This window comes from Globicephala melas, chromosome X, assembly GCF_963455315.2.
Source record: "Globicephala melas chromosome X, mGloMel1.2, whole genome shotgun sequence".
In the NCBI taxonomy this organism is placed as follows: domain Eukaryota; kingdom Metazoa; phylum Chordata; class Mammalia; order Artiodactyla; family Delphinidae; genus Globicephala; species Globicephala melas.
Window position 1 is genome coordinate 83,903,761 of NC_083335.1, and position 18,414 is coordinate 83,922,174.

General features: G+C 43.1%; 1 pseudogene; it reads left to right on the forward strand.

The window, feature by feature from the left end:
• Positions 1 to 8,884: 8,884 nt before the first annotated feature.
• Positions 8,885 to 10,482, forward strand: LOC115847157 (glycylpeptide N-tetradecanoyltransferase 1 pseudogene; annotated as a pseudogene).
• The last annotated feature ends 7,932 nt before the right edge of the window (positions 10,483 to 18,414 follow it).

An 18,414-nucleotide genomic window follows, 5' to 3' on the forward strand; every position in this document is an offset into this window, starting at 1 on the left:
CTAGTACTTATTCATCTTATAACTGAAAGTTCGTACATTTGACCACCTTCATCCAATTCCCCCTACCCCCACCTCCCTCCTCTGGGAACCACAAATCTGATCTCTTTTTCTATGAGTTTGTTTGCTTGTTTGTTTTTGAAACATAATTGACCTACAACACTGTGTTAGTTCCTGGTACACAACATAGTGATTTGGTATTTCTATACATTTGAAAATGATCACCACTCACATTATATTTTTAATAGACAGTACTGGTCTAGGTAAAGTCCAAACTCCTGACTTTGACACAAAAGCACATCATATTCTCGTCTTTGCTTCTTCTATAGCCTTATATACCCTCCAGTCTTCCTCCTTTCTCCCCACCCCTCCAACACATGCATACACACACTCTTTCATCTGGCTTACAACCACTTTAAATACGTTTTCATTCCTTTTCCTACCTTTTGCTTTTGCACAAGCTTTTTCCTTTTCCTCAGATGCACTTGTCTCCCCTGGGTCTTAGGTTCCTCGTGTCTCAAATTTTAAGAGCCATAGATAATCTCTAGCATTCCTTCCAGGCCAGTGGTTCTGCAACTTGGCCTCAAAGTAGTACACAGCGGTATAGATAATTCAATAGTCATTGACGTTTGCATTCAATGTAAGAAATAATAATATATACTGTGCACTAGAGGCCCACTGTGTTCCAGGCTCTGTTCCAATTGCTTTCCATACCACTTAACCTCATTAGCAATCCTATGAGATGAGTACCATCATTATTCCTGTTTTACACATGGGGAAAACCAGGTTCAGAGAAGTTAAGTGATTTGCCAAGGATACTGGAGACTTCAGAGTTTCTGCTCTTAACATCTATACTGTGTTTGAGAAGCTGGGAATTGATAGCAATTTCAGCTGAAGGAATCTACACAGTGAAAGAAATGATCAGGAAAAGATGACAAGCTGCCCAGATCTCTTATCCTGTTCTTGCTCTTTCAACATTCAGCTGCCTCGTCCTTCTCTAACACTGGAAGACTGGTGTCTCTACCTGTCACTGTCTGACTTTCCTTCCAGGTTTATATTCCCACAGAACCTCAATCATGGAGGCCCAGCCTACAGCTCAGGATGGCTGCCCATGTACACCATTGGACGCTTCCTCTCTGCCCTTGCTCAGCTGTCCCAAGAGTCCAAACGGTCTGGTCAGAAGGGGATTCTCAATATTTTTCAGGCCCCTCTCTTTAGGTTCAGGGATTTCCCTGAATTCTCTGGAATTAGGTTGCCTCATCAGCAAGAAATGCATTTATTGAATAATCCCACGAAGTCATAGGTAAACACAGAGGAAATGTGCAAATAAAAGAGCAGAAGCACATTCATCTAATCGGGTCTCTCTTCAACACACACTCACTCTTCTCACTCACACACACTTTTTAAAAAAATCATTCTAAAAACAACCTAACAGCAACATTAAAGAGGAGTTGTGGGAGAAATCATCTGAAGTGATTTAATAGAAAGGCTGTGGAATGTGTCAGACCTGGGTTCTGCTCCTGGCTTTGCTATGTGACCTTCAGCAAGATAACCTCTGTCCGAGTCTTCTGATAAACTGTTGAGCCCCCTCCATCCCTTCAATCCCCCACCATGTATCCAACCATCTAGCCCTCCTGCTTTGGATTCTTCCACAAACCCAGGCATTCAGCTTGCTTTTCTCTCCTTCAGGAGCTGTCAGCCTTTGCTCTTTGTCTTGAGGTTCAGCTTTTGCAGGATTGACTGAGATGTGGAATCCAGGCCTGCAGTCCCCGCTTCTTTGCTGCCCCCAGAGACAAGGGGCCATGGCCTGGCACCTGGGAAACTTTTACTAATTTGATACTCATGATTTTCATTCAAAGGTTTTGCTGTCAGCCCCTTCAGGGAAACAGAGGGGTTAACAAAAATCACTAAAACTGGAATATTGACAAAATTTCCAGAATCTTAGAAAGTACTCCGAGTCCCTGTCCCTGTTGTTTTGTCCCTACGTCTCTTGCTAGATGCTTCCTTGAAGCCCCAGAAGCCTTCTGTTCAGTTTTATCTCTCAGGATAGAGCTCAGCAATCCTCTCATTTGTCGCTGACTAGCTATGTGGTATTGAGCAGGTCATTTACCCTGAGCCTCAGGGGATGTAATATCTCCTACTAATATTTCCCCTTATGCTTTCTTCTTCTTTTGTTTTTCTTTTCTTTTTTTTTTCTTTTTCTTCTTCTTTTTAATCTTTCTCTGTCTCATTGCTCCCCTCACCTGGAGCACTCTCCCCAACTCCCACCCAGGCTTTGTACTGCTGGCAGCTTAATCTTTAGGTCTCAGCTGAGGTAATGCCTCCTGAGACAGGCCTTCTCTGTATACCAAATCTAAAGTAGGCCCTCTGCTCATTATTTTCTCTTGATATTTCTTCTTCCTGTTAGTTATCACAATTTGAAATTATGTATTTACTTTTCTGCTTATTTATTATCTGTCTCATCCCTAGACTGGGAGCCTTAGGAAGGCTGGCACCGTATGCCTTGTTCCCTGTTTGGGTACCTATATAGAGATGGTAGTTATTCACGCAAAACTACTGTGGCTGAACTCTGGGAGGGCATTTTGTATTACCTGTGCTTTCTCTGGTTCTCACAAGCAATCCAGTTGCATCAAGGCTTTTATTTTTAAAAAATTAGAGGCGGAGAACAGAATCTACTGAAGATGTAGAGAAACTAAGGGAAGGGTCATATTTTCCTATCTCTCCCAAGCCCTGTCCTCTGTTTTCCCCACACTCTAAATTCCTCTCTGTCTACTATCAGAATTGCTCTCTCTCCTCTACCTTTGTCTCAGTTTGATGCCCTCAGGAGACTTTCTTTTTCTGCAGGTAATTAAATTATGTATAAAAGGACATTACTGAGAAGGTTGCTTTGTTGCTTCCCCCGGCCCCCATCCCATTTTTCCCAACACCCACTAGAAGCTAATGGTATTATGAATTTAACGTGTAAAGTTTTGATTCAAGATTGTGGTCTTCCTGAGGACAATGACCACTCTTTCATCCTCCAGATCCTCTGCCCCAAGCACAGGGCTCAGAACGTATTTGAGGAATGAAAGGAGGAGTGGACTTTCTGTTCTGTCTTGAACACTAATTATTGATTGACTTCCCAAGGAGAGGGAAGCTGCCCTGTGAGGGACACAAGGGCAGTGCCTACCCTTCAGGTACTTATGATCTGAATGAGGAGAGAAAAGAATGCATAAGATAGCATATTCTCCAGGTCAAATGAAGAAACCAACTAGCATTGTTGGAGTTCAGAGGAAAGACTACCCTGGAGGCCTCAGAGCTAAAGTAGGATTTAAGTTGGGTGTTAAAGAAAAGAAGGTCTTAATTAATCAGAGAGTGAGTGGGGAGAACATTAGGAGAAGAAAGCAACCCAAGTGAATCTGTGAGGTAAGGAAAATAAATACCTCCCTGGACACACCAGTGTCTAGTAGGTTTCTTCCTGACATACCATCATCTACCATTAGCTGCCAGTCTGCAGCTGGAGTCCCCAGGGCAGCCTGTTATTCTAAAGCAGCTTCTCTGGTCACCTTTTGAGGATTTGTGAATGCCATCTTACAGGTTACTAGTTTCATAAGTAGCCCTAAATTATAATATGGATATGTTATATGAATCCAGTGGGTGTGCACTGAGGTATAAGATGGACTGCTGCACTGGTAGGGCCTATACAGAAGTTTTCATAAATATTACTTTATATTTTATTTAACAAACATATAGCATTTACTAGTGCTAGGCATTGTGCTAAGCAGTTTAAAATATTAACTCATTAACAGATACCAACCTCATATTGACCTATGAGGTAAGTGCTATTACTATCCTCATTTCAGAGATGAGTAAACTGAGGCACAGAGAGGTTAAGTCACTTACTCATGGTCACACAGCTGATAAGCAGCAGAGCTGGGATTTAATCCTTTCTCTTTTTTTTCTTTTTTGGTTTATACAACAGCTTTTTTGAGATATAACTCATGTGACATACAATTCACCCCTTTCCAGTGAATAATTCAGTGGTTTTCAGTTCATTCACCAGGTTGTTCAACCACCACCTAACTTCTTCACCACCTCAAAAAGAGACCCTGTCCCCATTAGCAATCACTCCCCATTCCCCAACCCCAGCCCCTGGCAACTGCTGATCTCTTTCTACCTCTTCTTGACGTTTCACATAAATGGAACCACACACTATTGTGAACTTTTGTGTCTGGCTTCTTTCACTCAGCATAAAGTTGTTTTTTTTTTTAACTGAAGTACAATTGATTTGCAATGTTTCAGGTGTACAGCAAAGTGATTCGGTTATATATATATGTATTCCTTTTTCAGATTCTTTTCCATTATAGGTTATTACAAGATATTGAATATAGTTCCCTGACAGTAGGGCCTTGTTAGCATAAAGTTTTTAAGGTTCATCCATATTGTAGCTTATGCCATAAATCTTCATTCCTTTTTATGGCTGAACAACAGTCCATTGTACATAGGGACCACATTTTGTTTCTCTAGTCATCATGGACGTTAGTTTTTCATAATCCTTGATTTGTCTATTTTTCTATACTAATCCACCTGTCTGTCCAATAGAACTTTCCAATGTTGGAACGTTCTAGATCTGCACTGTCTAATGTGGGAGCCACCAGCTACATGTGGCTACTGAGCACTTGAGATGTGGCTAGTGTGGCTGAAAAGCACCTTATTTAATTATACTTGAGTTTAATTACTTCAAACCCTGTGGGATGGACCACAGTCTATAGCTGCAGAGGAGCTATGATAGATTGATCAGAATCAGAGGCTCGATTCACGAGTCACTCTGAGACTGTGCGGCCAAGAAAGGACACTCCAAGCAACCTGAAAAATAACCCCCCCAGCTCTAGGAGGTCTGCTCCCTGCACGGTCATGATGAAATACTGCACAGGGGTCTCGGCCCCTGGTCCAGCCAATCACAAAAGGGATCCAAATTCTGGAAGAAGTCACACATTGGCCCTAACCAGAAGGCTGAAATTACCTATCATGATGTTGCAATTGCTACAGAACTGAGTGGCTGAGGAGGAAGGGAAACAGAGGTAAAAAACTGCTGGATTACTTATGCCTGACTCCAGGCCAGGCTCAGGAACAGTGGTGAGGAAATAGGAGGGCATTCCCTTGTGTGATGAGTTATTTACATCCACTCCCCCAACAGCAGCTGCCTGTGCTCCCACAGCACAGCAAGGGATCCTTGGCCTGAGAACAAGGTTGGTGGAGCTGGGACTTCTTGTTCCTCAGAGACAAAGCGAACCCAGAACTGACCAAAGTGAGGCACAGATGCGCACCTGAGGCCAGCACAGGGGACAGTCACGGCTCAGAGAAGACAGAACAAGCCCCTCGGTATGAAGTGCCCAGGGAGCCTGGCAGCTCTTCAAGGGGATACCCATCTGCAATCCAAGATCCAAAGGTTTTTACGCAAGTTGGCACTCAAGTTCACTTGGAGGCAAACCTGACCCACACCAGCGTGTGTGACTGTTACCGCTCTGACGTTAAAAGTCCCTGAACGCAGGCTCTGACTCAGCCCTTGTCAACACCACATACCTAAAACCCAAAATTCTGAGTTCTGTAATGTACCCAGCCCCAAGGTTTTCAGGAAAGGGACTAGGCCAGTATCGGGTCCTCCCAGCTACATTCAAAGCTCTCCAAAAAGGGTTTATTTGTTTTTTTCAGGACAGCTCCTCCAGATACCAAGAAGGACTGCTGTTTCAGTGGAAGGATTCGGGAAGGGGGTGTACTCCTAGGGTATCCTTGGCCTTCAGAGACTGCTGCAGGCAGACACCACAGAGAAGAACACAGGTGGAGCGCCTGCATATCAACCCTGGAAGATGCACCTGCGTGCCTCCCACAGGCCAGAGGAGGCATGGGAAGGCAATTCTTGAAACTCATAGGGTAGTGCTTCCAGGAACATCCGCCAATGCTAGGTTTACATGCAGGGTGGCTTTCTTTTCAGGATGATATGAATGATAAGCCTTGTGTTCTAAGTCAGGCCCCAGACACTCAATCGTCCTGAACTCCCATAAGGTGTACAGGATAAAAAGGATTTCACCTAAAAGGTATCAGTCACTAGATACAGTTCTTCATTCAACAAAAATATAAGGTGTGTACACTGTGTGCCAGGTACCAGGGCAGTCCTAGGACACGGTGAGTCCTAGACCCTGCACTCACAGGAATAGACAGATGGCAGAGGCCAGGAGCCATCATGGATGCAGTGAGAGCAGCAGCCGCACAGACAGTGCCCCCGCCCGGGGGCTGTGGGTGCAGGGTTTCCTCCCTGAGCCAGGACAGGGTGTGGAGGGGCAGCATGGAGCCTGAATGTGGGTTACTGGCTTGCAATCTTCTCTCTCCGGAGCTTTACTCTGCTCACCTGTCTTTTCCTTGATCTCACAGAGCACAATGAAGAGAGCAGGCTTTTCATCCCATGGCAATTCAGAGCATGCTTTCTGGCCCGCGCCTCCTCCAGGCTCCGGTCGGTGATGGCCATGATCTGCTGCAGGACGCCGCCCGTATCGGGGCGCGGCGGGGTCCCAGGTGCGCGGCGCGGGGCGGGGGACGGCGGCGCGGGGCGTGGCGGGCGCTTAACCTGGAGCCGCCGGGCCTGGAGAGCTCGAGCTGACGTCATAGACAACTGCCCCCATCTGTGCGGCGCGCCCTCAATCAGTTCTTAACCATTATGCTCTAGTGCCTCTCTCTATAAAAATCCTGGATGGATGGTTGAATTAAGATCCTTTAAGTCTAGAAGCTGCAAAGATAGTACCAAAAATTCACCCTGTTTCCCCTTATATTAGCATGTTACGTAACTGTGGCCCTTGTGTCAAAATTAAGAAACCAACATTGTTACATTGCTGTAAACTAAACTACAGAATTTATTTGTATTATACCAGTTTTTCCACTTATGTTCTTTTCTGTTCCAGGCTTCAATACAGACTACTATTTTGTATTTAGTTATCATGTCTTCTTAATCCCCTCTGGTATGTCAGTTTGTCATTCTCCTTGGTTCTCATGACCTTGACAGTTTTGAAGAGTACTGGACAGGTATTTTTGTAGAATGTCCCTCAATTTGGGTTTGCCTGATGTTTTCCTTATAAGTAGACTGGGGGTGACTGGTTTGGAGGAAGAACACCACCGAGGTGAAGTGCCCTTCTCATCTCATGGTATCAGGGAGGGCATGACATCCACATGACGTCACTGGTGGTGTGAACTTTCATCACCTTTCTAGTTAGTGTCTACCAGATTTCTCCATCAGAAAGTTACTACGTTTCCATTTCTATACACATCTCTATTCTGTACACATACTGGTTAGAAGTGAGTTATTAAGTCCAGCCTATAGTCGAGGGGGAGGGTGTTAAGCTCCACCACCTAGAGGAAGGGAATACATATATTATTTGGAATCATTCTGTATGAAAGATTTTTTCCCTTCTCCTCTATTTATTTATTTGTTAAATCATTTATTTTTATCAGTATGGACTCGTGTGTTTCATACTTTGGGTTTTTATTTGGATTATTATTGACTATTTTTAAAATATATATCCTTCCTGTACCTTTAAAAGGTTATTGACTTGAAAATCCAGAATTCCTTACTGTGGATTTGTTTGAAGTAGGGACTATCTGAATTAAGTTTGAGGGAGTGTATGTGTGCATGCAGATGAGGAAATTAAGTGATGTTATGTAAATTGACCATGCTTATATAGTATGTGATGGAATCTCATACAGGAATGGTGTCTACAGAATCCTAATAGTAGGTCTCCATCCTCTGCTTAAGCACCTCTTGTGACATGAAGCTCATTACCTCATAAGACAGCTCTTTTGATGTTGAGTCTGCTCTACTCCTAGTGGGATTGCAGTCATCCAGGTAGTGGGATTGCAAGAGAGGAAGGGAAATGATGGCCATGGGAAGAGCAGAATATGACAGAGCAGTTGGCAAGAAAAGGGATTTGATTAGAGGAAGTGGTGACTGAGTCTAGGATGAAGCGGCTAAAAACTGATGTGTCTCGGGACTTCCCTGGTGGCACAGTGGTTAAGAATCCGCCTGCCAATGCAGGGGACACAGGTTTAATCCCTGGGCCAGGAGGATCCCACATGCCGCGGAGCCACTAAGCCTGTACACCACAGCTACTGAGCCTGTGCTCTAGAGCCCGTGAGCCACAACTACTGAGCCTGCATCCCACAACTACTGAAGCCCGTGAGCCTAGAGCCCGTGCTCCACAACAAGAGAAGCCACCTCAATAAGAAGCCCACGCACCGCAACGAAGAGTAGCCCCTGCTCGCCGCAACTAGAGAAAGCCTGCATGCAGCAACGAAGACCCAATGCAGCCAAAAATTAATTAATTAATTAATTTAAAAAAGACTGATGTGTCTCCCTGGATTTCAGGGAAGTATTGGGCTGGCAAAAAAGTTCGTTCAGGTTTTCCATGTTACTTTTTGGCCAACCAATAGTTGTCTACCAGGCTGACAAAATATATACAGAGAGAACTTGTAGTGACTACTCCTCCACACCCCATGCCCATCTAGACCCTATTCTTCTCCCCCAGTGGACAACCTTCAGTTATTGTATTACTCCTTTGCCCATCCCCAATACATCCATTCTTAGATATAAACTATATTCGTTAATTCAACAAATATTTCTTGAGCACCTACTATATATGCCACAGGAAATATTCTAGGTACCACAGATGAGTTGGAAGGGTAGTGTGTGCGTGCATGTGTGTAGGAGGTGAAGCAAGCCCTTCTATTGCTCTCTTTTATTTGGATTAAATTATTTCTCATTCCTTCTATCCCTGATATGATTTTTTAAAATCTTTGAGATGTAATTCACGTGTCACATATCATACAATTCACCCATTTAAAGTGTATGTACAGGCAACTCAAGATGGCGGACGAGAGTGATACAGCAGTGAAGCCCCGGGCACCTCCAGTGCATTCCAGAAATGCAGCCAGAAATGCAATGGAAATGGCCATGAGCACTGCAGCGATTGCAAGAATGAGGAGGACAACAGCTACAACGAGGTGATTTGAGTCCAGCCAATGACACTGGAGCCAAAAAGAAGAAAAAGAAACAAAAAAAGACGAAAGAAAAAGGCCGTGAGACAGATTCAGCCCAGGATCAGCCTGTTAAGATGAACTCTTTGCCAGCAGAGAGGATCCAGGAAATACAGAAGGCCACTGAACTTTTTTTGGTGGCTCAAGGGACCTGCAAAATCCATGGAGGAGGCTAGCAAGTGAGGCTACCAGTTCTGGGACATGCAGCCCGTCCCCAAACTGGGAGAAGTTGTGAACATGCATGGTCCTGTGGAGCCTGACAAAGACAACATCCGCCAAGAGCCCTACACCCTGCCCCAGGGCTTCACCTGGGACGCCTTGGATCAGGGGGACCGTGGTGTGCTGAAAGAACTATACATCCTCCTGAACGAGAATTATGTGGAAGGTGATGACAACATGTTCCAATTTGATTATTCCCCAGAATTTCTTCTGTGGGCTCTCCGGCTGCCTGCCTGGCTCCCCCAGTGGCACTGTGGTGTTGTAGTGGTCTCAAGTCAGAAACTGGTTGGATTCATCATCGCCATCCCAGAAAACATCCGTATCTATGACACAGAGAAGAAGATGGTAGAGATCAACTTCTTGTGTGTCCATAAGAAGCTGCACTCCAAGAGGGTGGCTCCAGTCCTGATGCGTGAGATAACCCAGAGGGTTCACCTGGAGGGCATCTTCCAAGCTGTTTACACTGCTGGGATGGTATTACCAAAGCCTGTTGGCACCTGCAGGTACTAGCATCGGTCCCTAAACCCACGGAAGCTGAATGAAGTGAAGTTCTCCCACTTGAGCAGAAATATGACCATGCAACACACCATGAAGTTCTACCAACTGCCAGAGATTCCCAAGACAGCTGGGCCACAACCAATGGGAAAAAAGGACATTCCAGTAGTGCACCGGCTCCTCACCTGGTACCTGAAGCAGTTTCACCACATGCCAGTCAGGAGCCAGGAGGAGGTGGAACATTGGTTCTACCTCCAGGAGAATATCACTGACACTTTTGTGGTGGAGAGTGCAAACGGTGAGGTGACAGATGAGCGGAGCTTTTATACACTTCTGTCTACCATCATAAACCACCCAACCCACAAGAGTCTAAAGGCTGCTTATTCTTTCTACAATATTCATATCCAGACCCCTCCTCTAGACCTTATGAGCAATGCCCTCGTTCTCACCAACATGAAAGGGTTTGACATGTTCAATGCAGTGGATCTTATGGAGAACAAAACCTTCCTGAAGAAGCTCAAGTTCAGCATAGGGGACAGCAACCTACAGTATTATCTTAACAATTGGAAGTGCCCAGCATGCGGGCAGAGAAGGTTGGGCTGGTGTTACAGTAACCAGTTGCCAGTGAGATTCTGGATAAAGCCACTGAGAATTCAAACCAGGAAATGGAGCCCCACCACTTGTTGGTCCAATTTTCACAAACGTGAGAATCTCTGGCAAGGGGAGCAGAACTGAACTGGCTTTACAAACCACCACTGAATTTGACAATTGTTTTGCAATGGCATAGGCTGTGTGATGTCACCTCTGGCCATGTCTCTGGTCTCCCTGTTTTTCAATTAATCACATCATTATGCAGCCGTGATCAAGGGAATGTAACTGCTGAAAACTAGCTCATGACTGGCATATTATGGAGTTAATGGGTTAATAATAAAAGTATATATATATATATATATATATATAAAGTGTATGTATAGTTCAATGGTTTTTAGTATATTCACAGATATGTGTAAACATCACAGTTAATTTTAAAACATTTTCATCACATCAAGAAGAAACCATTTAGCTATCATCCCTCTATTTCCTCAGTCCCTCCTCCCAGCCCTAAGCATCTACTAATCTATTTTCTGTCTCTATATGTTTCCCTTTTCTGAATTTTCATATGAGTGGAATCATATAGTATATAGTCTTTTGTGACTGGCTTCCTTTACTTAGCATAATGTTTTCAAGGTTCATCCATGTTGTAGCATATGTTTCAGTACTTCATTCCTTTTTATAGCTGAATAATATTCCATTGTATGGATACCATATTTTGTTTATCCATTTGTCTGTTGATGGACATTTGGGTTGTTTCCACCTTTTGGTTATTGTGAATAATGCTGTTGTAAATATTCACGTACAAGTTTCTCTGTGGGCGTATGTTTTCATTTCTTTTGGGTAGATACCTAGAAGTGGGATTGCTGGGTCATATGGTAACCTATGTTTAATCATTAAGGAACCACCAGACTATTTTTCAAAGTGGCTGCACCATTTTATATGTTCCCGCCAGCAGTGTATGAAGGTTTCTACTTCTCCACATCCTCCACATCAACACTTATCTGACTTTTTTTGTTCTAGTCATCCTAGTAGATGTGAAGTAGTATCTCATTGTGATTTTGATTTGCAGCATTTCCTTGATGACTAATGATGTCTGAGCATCTTTTAATTTGCTTTTTGGCCATTCATATATCTCATTTAGAGAATTGTATATTCAAATTCTTTGCCCATGTTTTAACTGGGTTAGTTATCTTTTTATTATTGAGTTGTAAGGGTTCTTTATATATTCTAGACACAAATCCCTTATTCTTTTTCCCATCACTTGGCTGAGATCCATGTCTGGTAGGAAAGTGCCCAAGGCAGACCTTGTAGTCAAGATGATGGTGTAAAAAGGCAGGAAAGAGCCTCAAACAGAAAAAGCTGTACATGTGGAGAAAGGGCCCAGCCTGTTTCTGGATTTTCTAGAAGTCTGGCAGCCCATGGAGGGGATCCTAGGCCAAGGGGAGCTGGCTACACCTAGCTAGCAGGTTAGCAATGCTACTCCAGGTAGCTGTTAAAAATTATTTGACCATACACAAACTTCACTAAATGATGCCCTTTCTGAGGAAAGCCTCACTCTGTGCTTGGTAATTTCAGCTCCTTGTCTTGGAATAATTATGCCAGTGTTCATAAAAATCTTATTCATGACACTTGTTAAAGACAGCAAGGCAGACTTTATTTGGGGGAGTACTACAATGGGGTTTACCATGGGGAAAGAGATGGGGCTTAACTTGGAATACAACAAGGAAGGGTAAGGATTTGTAATCAAGGAACAGGTTTAGGGTGGGTATATCAGTGTATGAAAGACTACTAAGAGGAAGCAACAGGGGTAAGGGGGGATTCTGGCTAAACTGACCTAACAGGATTCTAACTGAAGGCAGTCAGGGTGATCAGACATCACCTAGGGGATGGTAAAAGTTGAGGAATTCGATCAAATATTGAGAGTGATCAGATGGGGGGCATTCTCATTAAAGAGACTTAGGAGTCTCGCTAAAATTGGACAATGCAGAGAGGAACACAGAAGCTCAAAAGTCAGGGCCTAGTTGAGAAGGTAGTTGGAGACTGACTAAAGTTTGGTCAAGGAGAGACTCTTCGACACTAGTCCCCCACCCCAACTCCCGTACATTTTCCCTGTCTGCTTCCCTATGAGTAGACGGTCAAGGGAGACAAACACTCCTCAAGGCTATTGGGTGGTCTGATGGTTGCTAGGCAGCCCCCAGGGCCCCTTTCAAACTGTAGCCTGCCCCACACCCCTCCCGGCTGGCGTGCCCCTGCCCCACCTTATGGCGCTGGCTGCTAGCAGTATTATGGGTCCCACAGCAAAGACTCATCTGCCTGCAGGCTGCACTGCCAAGGGCCAGGAAGAGGCAGCTCAGGCCTGGTGGGGGAGGGGGGCAAAGTCGTGTAAGTCCTTAGGATTCATCAGAACAACCAAAGCCCATTTGGTGCTGCAGGATGTCTCCACCACTCACCTCTTTGTCTCTTTTGCCATGCCCATTTCCCAGGTAAGGGAAGCTGGGAGCCCTAGAGGGTGGACCACTGGCACCCCTGGGGAGGGTCTGGCACCAGCAGGGGTTAATCTCCACATTATTGGGGCTCATTAGCCCCAGCCATAACCTCACTCCCTCTGTACTTCACTCCTAAAGGACCTGGGTTTCTGAGGTTCCTTCCCTGTCACCCAAATACAAATTTGGGTAGGTCTGAGGTCCATATCTTGGCTTAATTGTGGTCACATGGATAGACAGTGGTGAGAGTGGGGCTAAGCTTGTTTGTTTTGCTCAGAAAGGACCAGAGCAGGCAAAGTGGGACCTTCAGGCAGTCTGTATGCTCCTGTCCCTGAGGTGGGAACAGTAGGTACTGTCACATACTGGGAATGAACTCCGCAGATATGGGCAAGAGCAGAAGGTACTTTCAGCCTGGGAGCCTCCCAGGGAACAGACGCTGCAGCCAGACTACCTGGGTCCGAATAGCGACTCCATCACTTACTAGTTGTGTGACTCTAAGAAAGTTACTTCACCTCTCTGAGTCTCGAGTTCCATAAATGAGGATAACAGTTCCTAACTCATAAGGTTGTTGGGGGGACTAACATGTGTTAATATATGTAAAGTGATGTGTTTACTGTTATTTTCATTGTGGATGGAAAGAGGGCAAATGCCTTGGTTTTCAAGGGCCTAGGCCTGGCAACTCTTGATTCCCATAGAGCTGATAGGCACTGAGAATCTGGGGCGTGGGCACTTCACCTACACTCGTGGTTAATCCTCTCAACAACCCAGTAATGTATCATCAGTCCCATTTTGCAGATATATCTCTTAGCAAGGCAAGGAAAAGGTTAGGGTCAAAGTAAGAGGGAGTGAGTGAGTGTGTGAAAAGCTCAGTCTCCTGACTTCTCCTACAGTGCCCTCTTCACTTCACAATCTGCAACAGACAGCTGAGGAAAAAACAGTTCCTGGACAGCAGGATAGAAAAGTTGTTCTATGAAATCAGAGTAAAATGACTTAGAGGGAAGAACTGCCAACAGAGAAGGGCTTCCTGCTTGGACCCTGAGCCATGTTTTGACTCCTGGTTCCTGGGGGTTGTTAGTTTCCTCTGAAGAGGGAACTTATTTCCCTTCTATAGGCAGAACCCAGGAAACAAGCCTACTTTCCTATAAGCTAACCTGAGTACTCTCCAAAGAAAGAAACTAGGTCTTCATTAATCACCAACTCCAGCTACCTCATCCCTCCCACCCCTTACAAATCAACAAACACAAAAACTTGAAACACTTGGCTCCTGGCCCAATGAGAACTTTGACCTTTTTATTTATTTATTTATTTATTTATTTGGCTGCGCCGGGTCTTAGTTGAGGCATTCAGGATGTTCGTTGCTGCATGTGGGATCTTTTAGTTGTGGCACATGGAATCTTGTTTCTGGACTAGGGATCGAACCCAGGCCCCCTGCATTGGGAGTGCAGAGCCTTAGCCACTGGACTGCCAGGGAAGTCCCAAGAACTTTGATTTCTAAGGAGTGAAGAAACCTCTGACTCCGCTCCAGATTTGTTGAATAAATATCTAGTGATTCCCAAAGCAGAAGAAATAATTTTCAGAAGGAAGAGATCAAGAACAAGGGAGAACAGTGACCTTGTTTTCCCATCGCCACATTCCTCTCCATTTCTGAGCCCTCTCTACTACTCTTAGAAGGAGGTAGAGAATCTGCCTTTGACTACTGTAAGAATGGAGTCAACCAAAGTTCAGAGGTTAGCTCAGATGGAGAGTAACAGAATCCAAGCCTATAACCACTGAGTCCCATCTCCTGGTTTTATCCCCCTCACAACTAGGACTCTCCCTAAACAGAGGTATAAACTTGCCTCCTGAGATTACCAGCCAGCCAAATTTTAGTACACACTTCACCCTCCACCCTCACACTCTAGCTCAAAGCTGAATTAAGACTTCGGGAGCATAAGGACTAAAAAAGAAATTGTTTGGGGGAAATCAGCTATTTGTCAATCAAGTCTTTTGCATCTTTAAATTCATATATGGACTATTCACGTGTAACATGCCTATCATTTTTAAATCCTCTGAAACAAATTAGATGTCATAAACTTCTCTTTCTCAGGAAAAATGGTTCTAAAGCATGAGGTAATTTGAACTTGTGAAACTGAAGTTGGATTCCAGATAAGTTATAGTTTTATTAAAGAAATTGAGAAAGTCCTGTTTAATGTGGCTGCCCTTTTGGGGAACTTTTTTTAAAGTTATTTCAAAAACATGAGTCTTTTTTGCCATATGAATTTTTGTTGCAATGTACACATAACATCAAACAGCTCGGGTGCAGGGAGTTCACCCTTTTCTAGGCTTCATATGACCTCTTCAGAGATCTTCAAAGACATTTTCAGAGAAAGCGCAGATAAATTTATGTTTTATTATAATCCTTTTCTCCATTCACATTCTCAATGTCTTTCTAAATTAGAGAAGGACATAGTTCTTGTACTACACTTTGAAATTATGATGTTATGACAGGCTGACATTTTAGCACCTTTTCTATGGCCAGCAATAATGATAGGCATCTTGTAGGCACATGTCTAAGGATGCTGTCTCCTCCCATTTCTATAAACTAAGAAATCTCATTATGTGCTTCTGCATGTTTTGAGGAAGTTGAAAATGACCCCAAACTTTCATTATCAAAGCTCTAATTTCACAGGTAAGCAAAACACACTCCTTTTAAGCAGCATTGTGTACAAGGTGTGCAGGACATTTAACGGGCAAAATATTTTCATTTTCTTTAGTACGTTTATAGACTGAATGGAATTTTCAAAATTTATGTGTGTACTGTCTGCTGAATATGCAGATAGATGAGCAAAATCTAGTTTGTATTGTTCTGCTTTCTGTGGTTTCATTAACATCTTCATAGGTATCAAGAAAGCAATATGAAACTCTACCTTTTTTAAAAAAAATTGAAGTACCTAATAACTAAGTTTTTTCTTGCTGAGATCAGACTCATCATTTGACACACCGTAAAAAGCATGATCATTGGTAAGATATGACAGAATCAGATCTATGCTATAAGGGACCTACATATCTGTTATCAAAATTTCCCCCTTTTGTTTGCCTAGATTTGCAACCTCGTAATCAGGATATGTAACTTTAGTCAGTTTCATAGAGTAATCAAAGGAATAACATGATAATGCATGTTCATTTGTGTGGTATGCCCAAGCTAATTCAGTGGCTGTTATTTTCAACCGAGCAGTGGCGTCTTTTGTGGAGACTTTTGATTGATTTAGAAGTACTTGCCAGTCTTATCCAGGACTTGTAAGATTCAGTCTCTATATGTGCTTTCACATACCATTCTTCACCATGCCCAATCCCAAATTCTTTATATTGTGTAATAGGTCCTGTTTGGGTTATTTACCTCCCTAATCCAGTTGTATATGGTCTTCACCTGTCTAAAATAACACAGTAGTTTAGCCTTCTTTTTCAATGATGCTAGTATTGGTATTGTAATCGTTCTCATTTTCATTATCTGCATTCTTGCAGAACATGGTGTTATGGGCTGAACTGTGTCCCTCCAAAATTCATATGTTGAAGCCCCAACCCGCAGTATCAAAGAATGTGGCTCTATTTGGAGATAGGGCCTTTAAAGTGGTGATTTAAGGCTGTTAGGGTGGGCCCTGATCCAATCTGACTGTGTCCTTATAAGAAGAGGAAATTTGGACACACAGGGAGACACAAGGAGTGCACGCTATGCAGTGGAAAGACCATGTGAGGACACAGGGAGAAGGCAGCAATCTACAAGCCAGGAGAGAGGCATCCAAAGAAACTAAACCTGCCAACATCTTGATCTTGGACTTCCTAGGCTCCAGAATTGTGAGAAATAAATTTCTGTTGTTTAAGCCACCCAGTCTATGGTATTTTGTTACTGCCGCCTAAGCAGACTAAGACACATGGTGACAATATTTACAATGTTAAAGGTTAAACTAGCACTATTTCAATACAATTACTGCAAAGTATAGGCAAAGTCACAGACTGTTAATGCTCATGATTACAATACACTTAAGTTGCACACTGAAGTGGCATCATTCAGAGTGATGCAACAATGAATCATCCATTATTCATTCAGAATGATGCAATAATGAATGATCCATTACTGTGAACCAAAATCATGGTTGTCAATATCAGTATCCAGGGGAAAAAACAGCTACAACAACTGCAGAAGGCAGATAATCTATACCATACTTGTTTCACACTAAAAACTGTATTGTTTTCACCCCCTATTTTGGGGGCCACCATACAGGTTTTATACTCCCCCCTCAACAATATTTAGCACCCACCAGTGAAAATTAAGACTTTTGATATCCCAGGAAGGGGTTTCCTGGGATTCAGGACTTTCAGTGCTAAAACTGTAATAGTTCAAGGCAAACCAAGACAGTTGGCCATCCTAAGTGGTGCTCCTGGGATGCCACTGGCTATGTTCTATTTCTTGCCTGGGTGATGGTCACATGATGTACTTTATAATAACTTTTAGCTGTACATTTATGTTTTATGCATTTTTATGTTAGTGTATTTGTTTTTCAATATATTTTAGAAAAAGTTATGCCCCCTCGCTTCCCATCCCATATGTAATTCAAAATAAAATGATACTAAATCATAAAACAGAACAAAATCTAACCAATTTCTGATTTTTCCATGGTATATATATAATGTAAAATTGATTCCACTTTTTGTGATGCCCTACTTTGCTGGTGTCTTAGGTACCTGTTTATTTAAACAACCTGGTATTTCCCTCAATGAATGACATCACATTACCAGACACAACATTGGCAGGCCTTCTGACACTAGCCCCATGTGACCTTTTGCTTTTTATCACTCTTTCAGGTAGAGTTAATGGTTCCTTTCCACTGCACTTTGTGTCAGTGCTGATCACAATTAATTGAAATTAGGTGTTTATTATGTGTCTGCCAACATTACACTGAACTCCTTGAGAGAAGAATGGTGCCTTGTTCATTTCTGCATCATCAGTGCTTTGTGATTGGTACTTGGTGACATTTTTTGAATGAATGATGGGATTTTATTAGGGCCAGCTATTAAAGTCTTCCCTCCCTGGTGCCCTTGTACTACAACTGCATTATAAGCCTGCCTATGTTGGCTAAATCCCAAACTGGCTCTGTCCAACTGACAGCATTTATTTTCTGAGCACCCCCATTACCCTAGAATATAGAGCTGGTATAAAATTCATTTATATAAGATACATTTATTGACTATATCAATAAATACAGTCAATAAATGTACCCTGACCTGTGCCTGCAGTACAAAGAGGCAAAATCTAAATTGAAAAGATACAAAAAAAATTAAATAAAATAAATGGAAAGCGTAATCAAATGCTGAATTATGGCAGGGAAAACCGGTCTACATGAATCATTTACTGAGCCTTCTACATTGATGGCTCCTGGAAATAACTGTTTGACATCATCTTCTAGAGGTGCCAAACAGTTACTTCCAAAAACCCAAGGGGTTTTTGATCATTTTTCCAAGTTTTAGTATTGATTTTTTTGGGGGGAGTGTGTCTTCCAAGCTCCTCACTCAGCCATTCTGAAAATCCCCACAA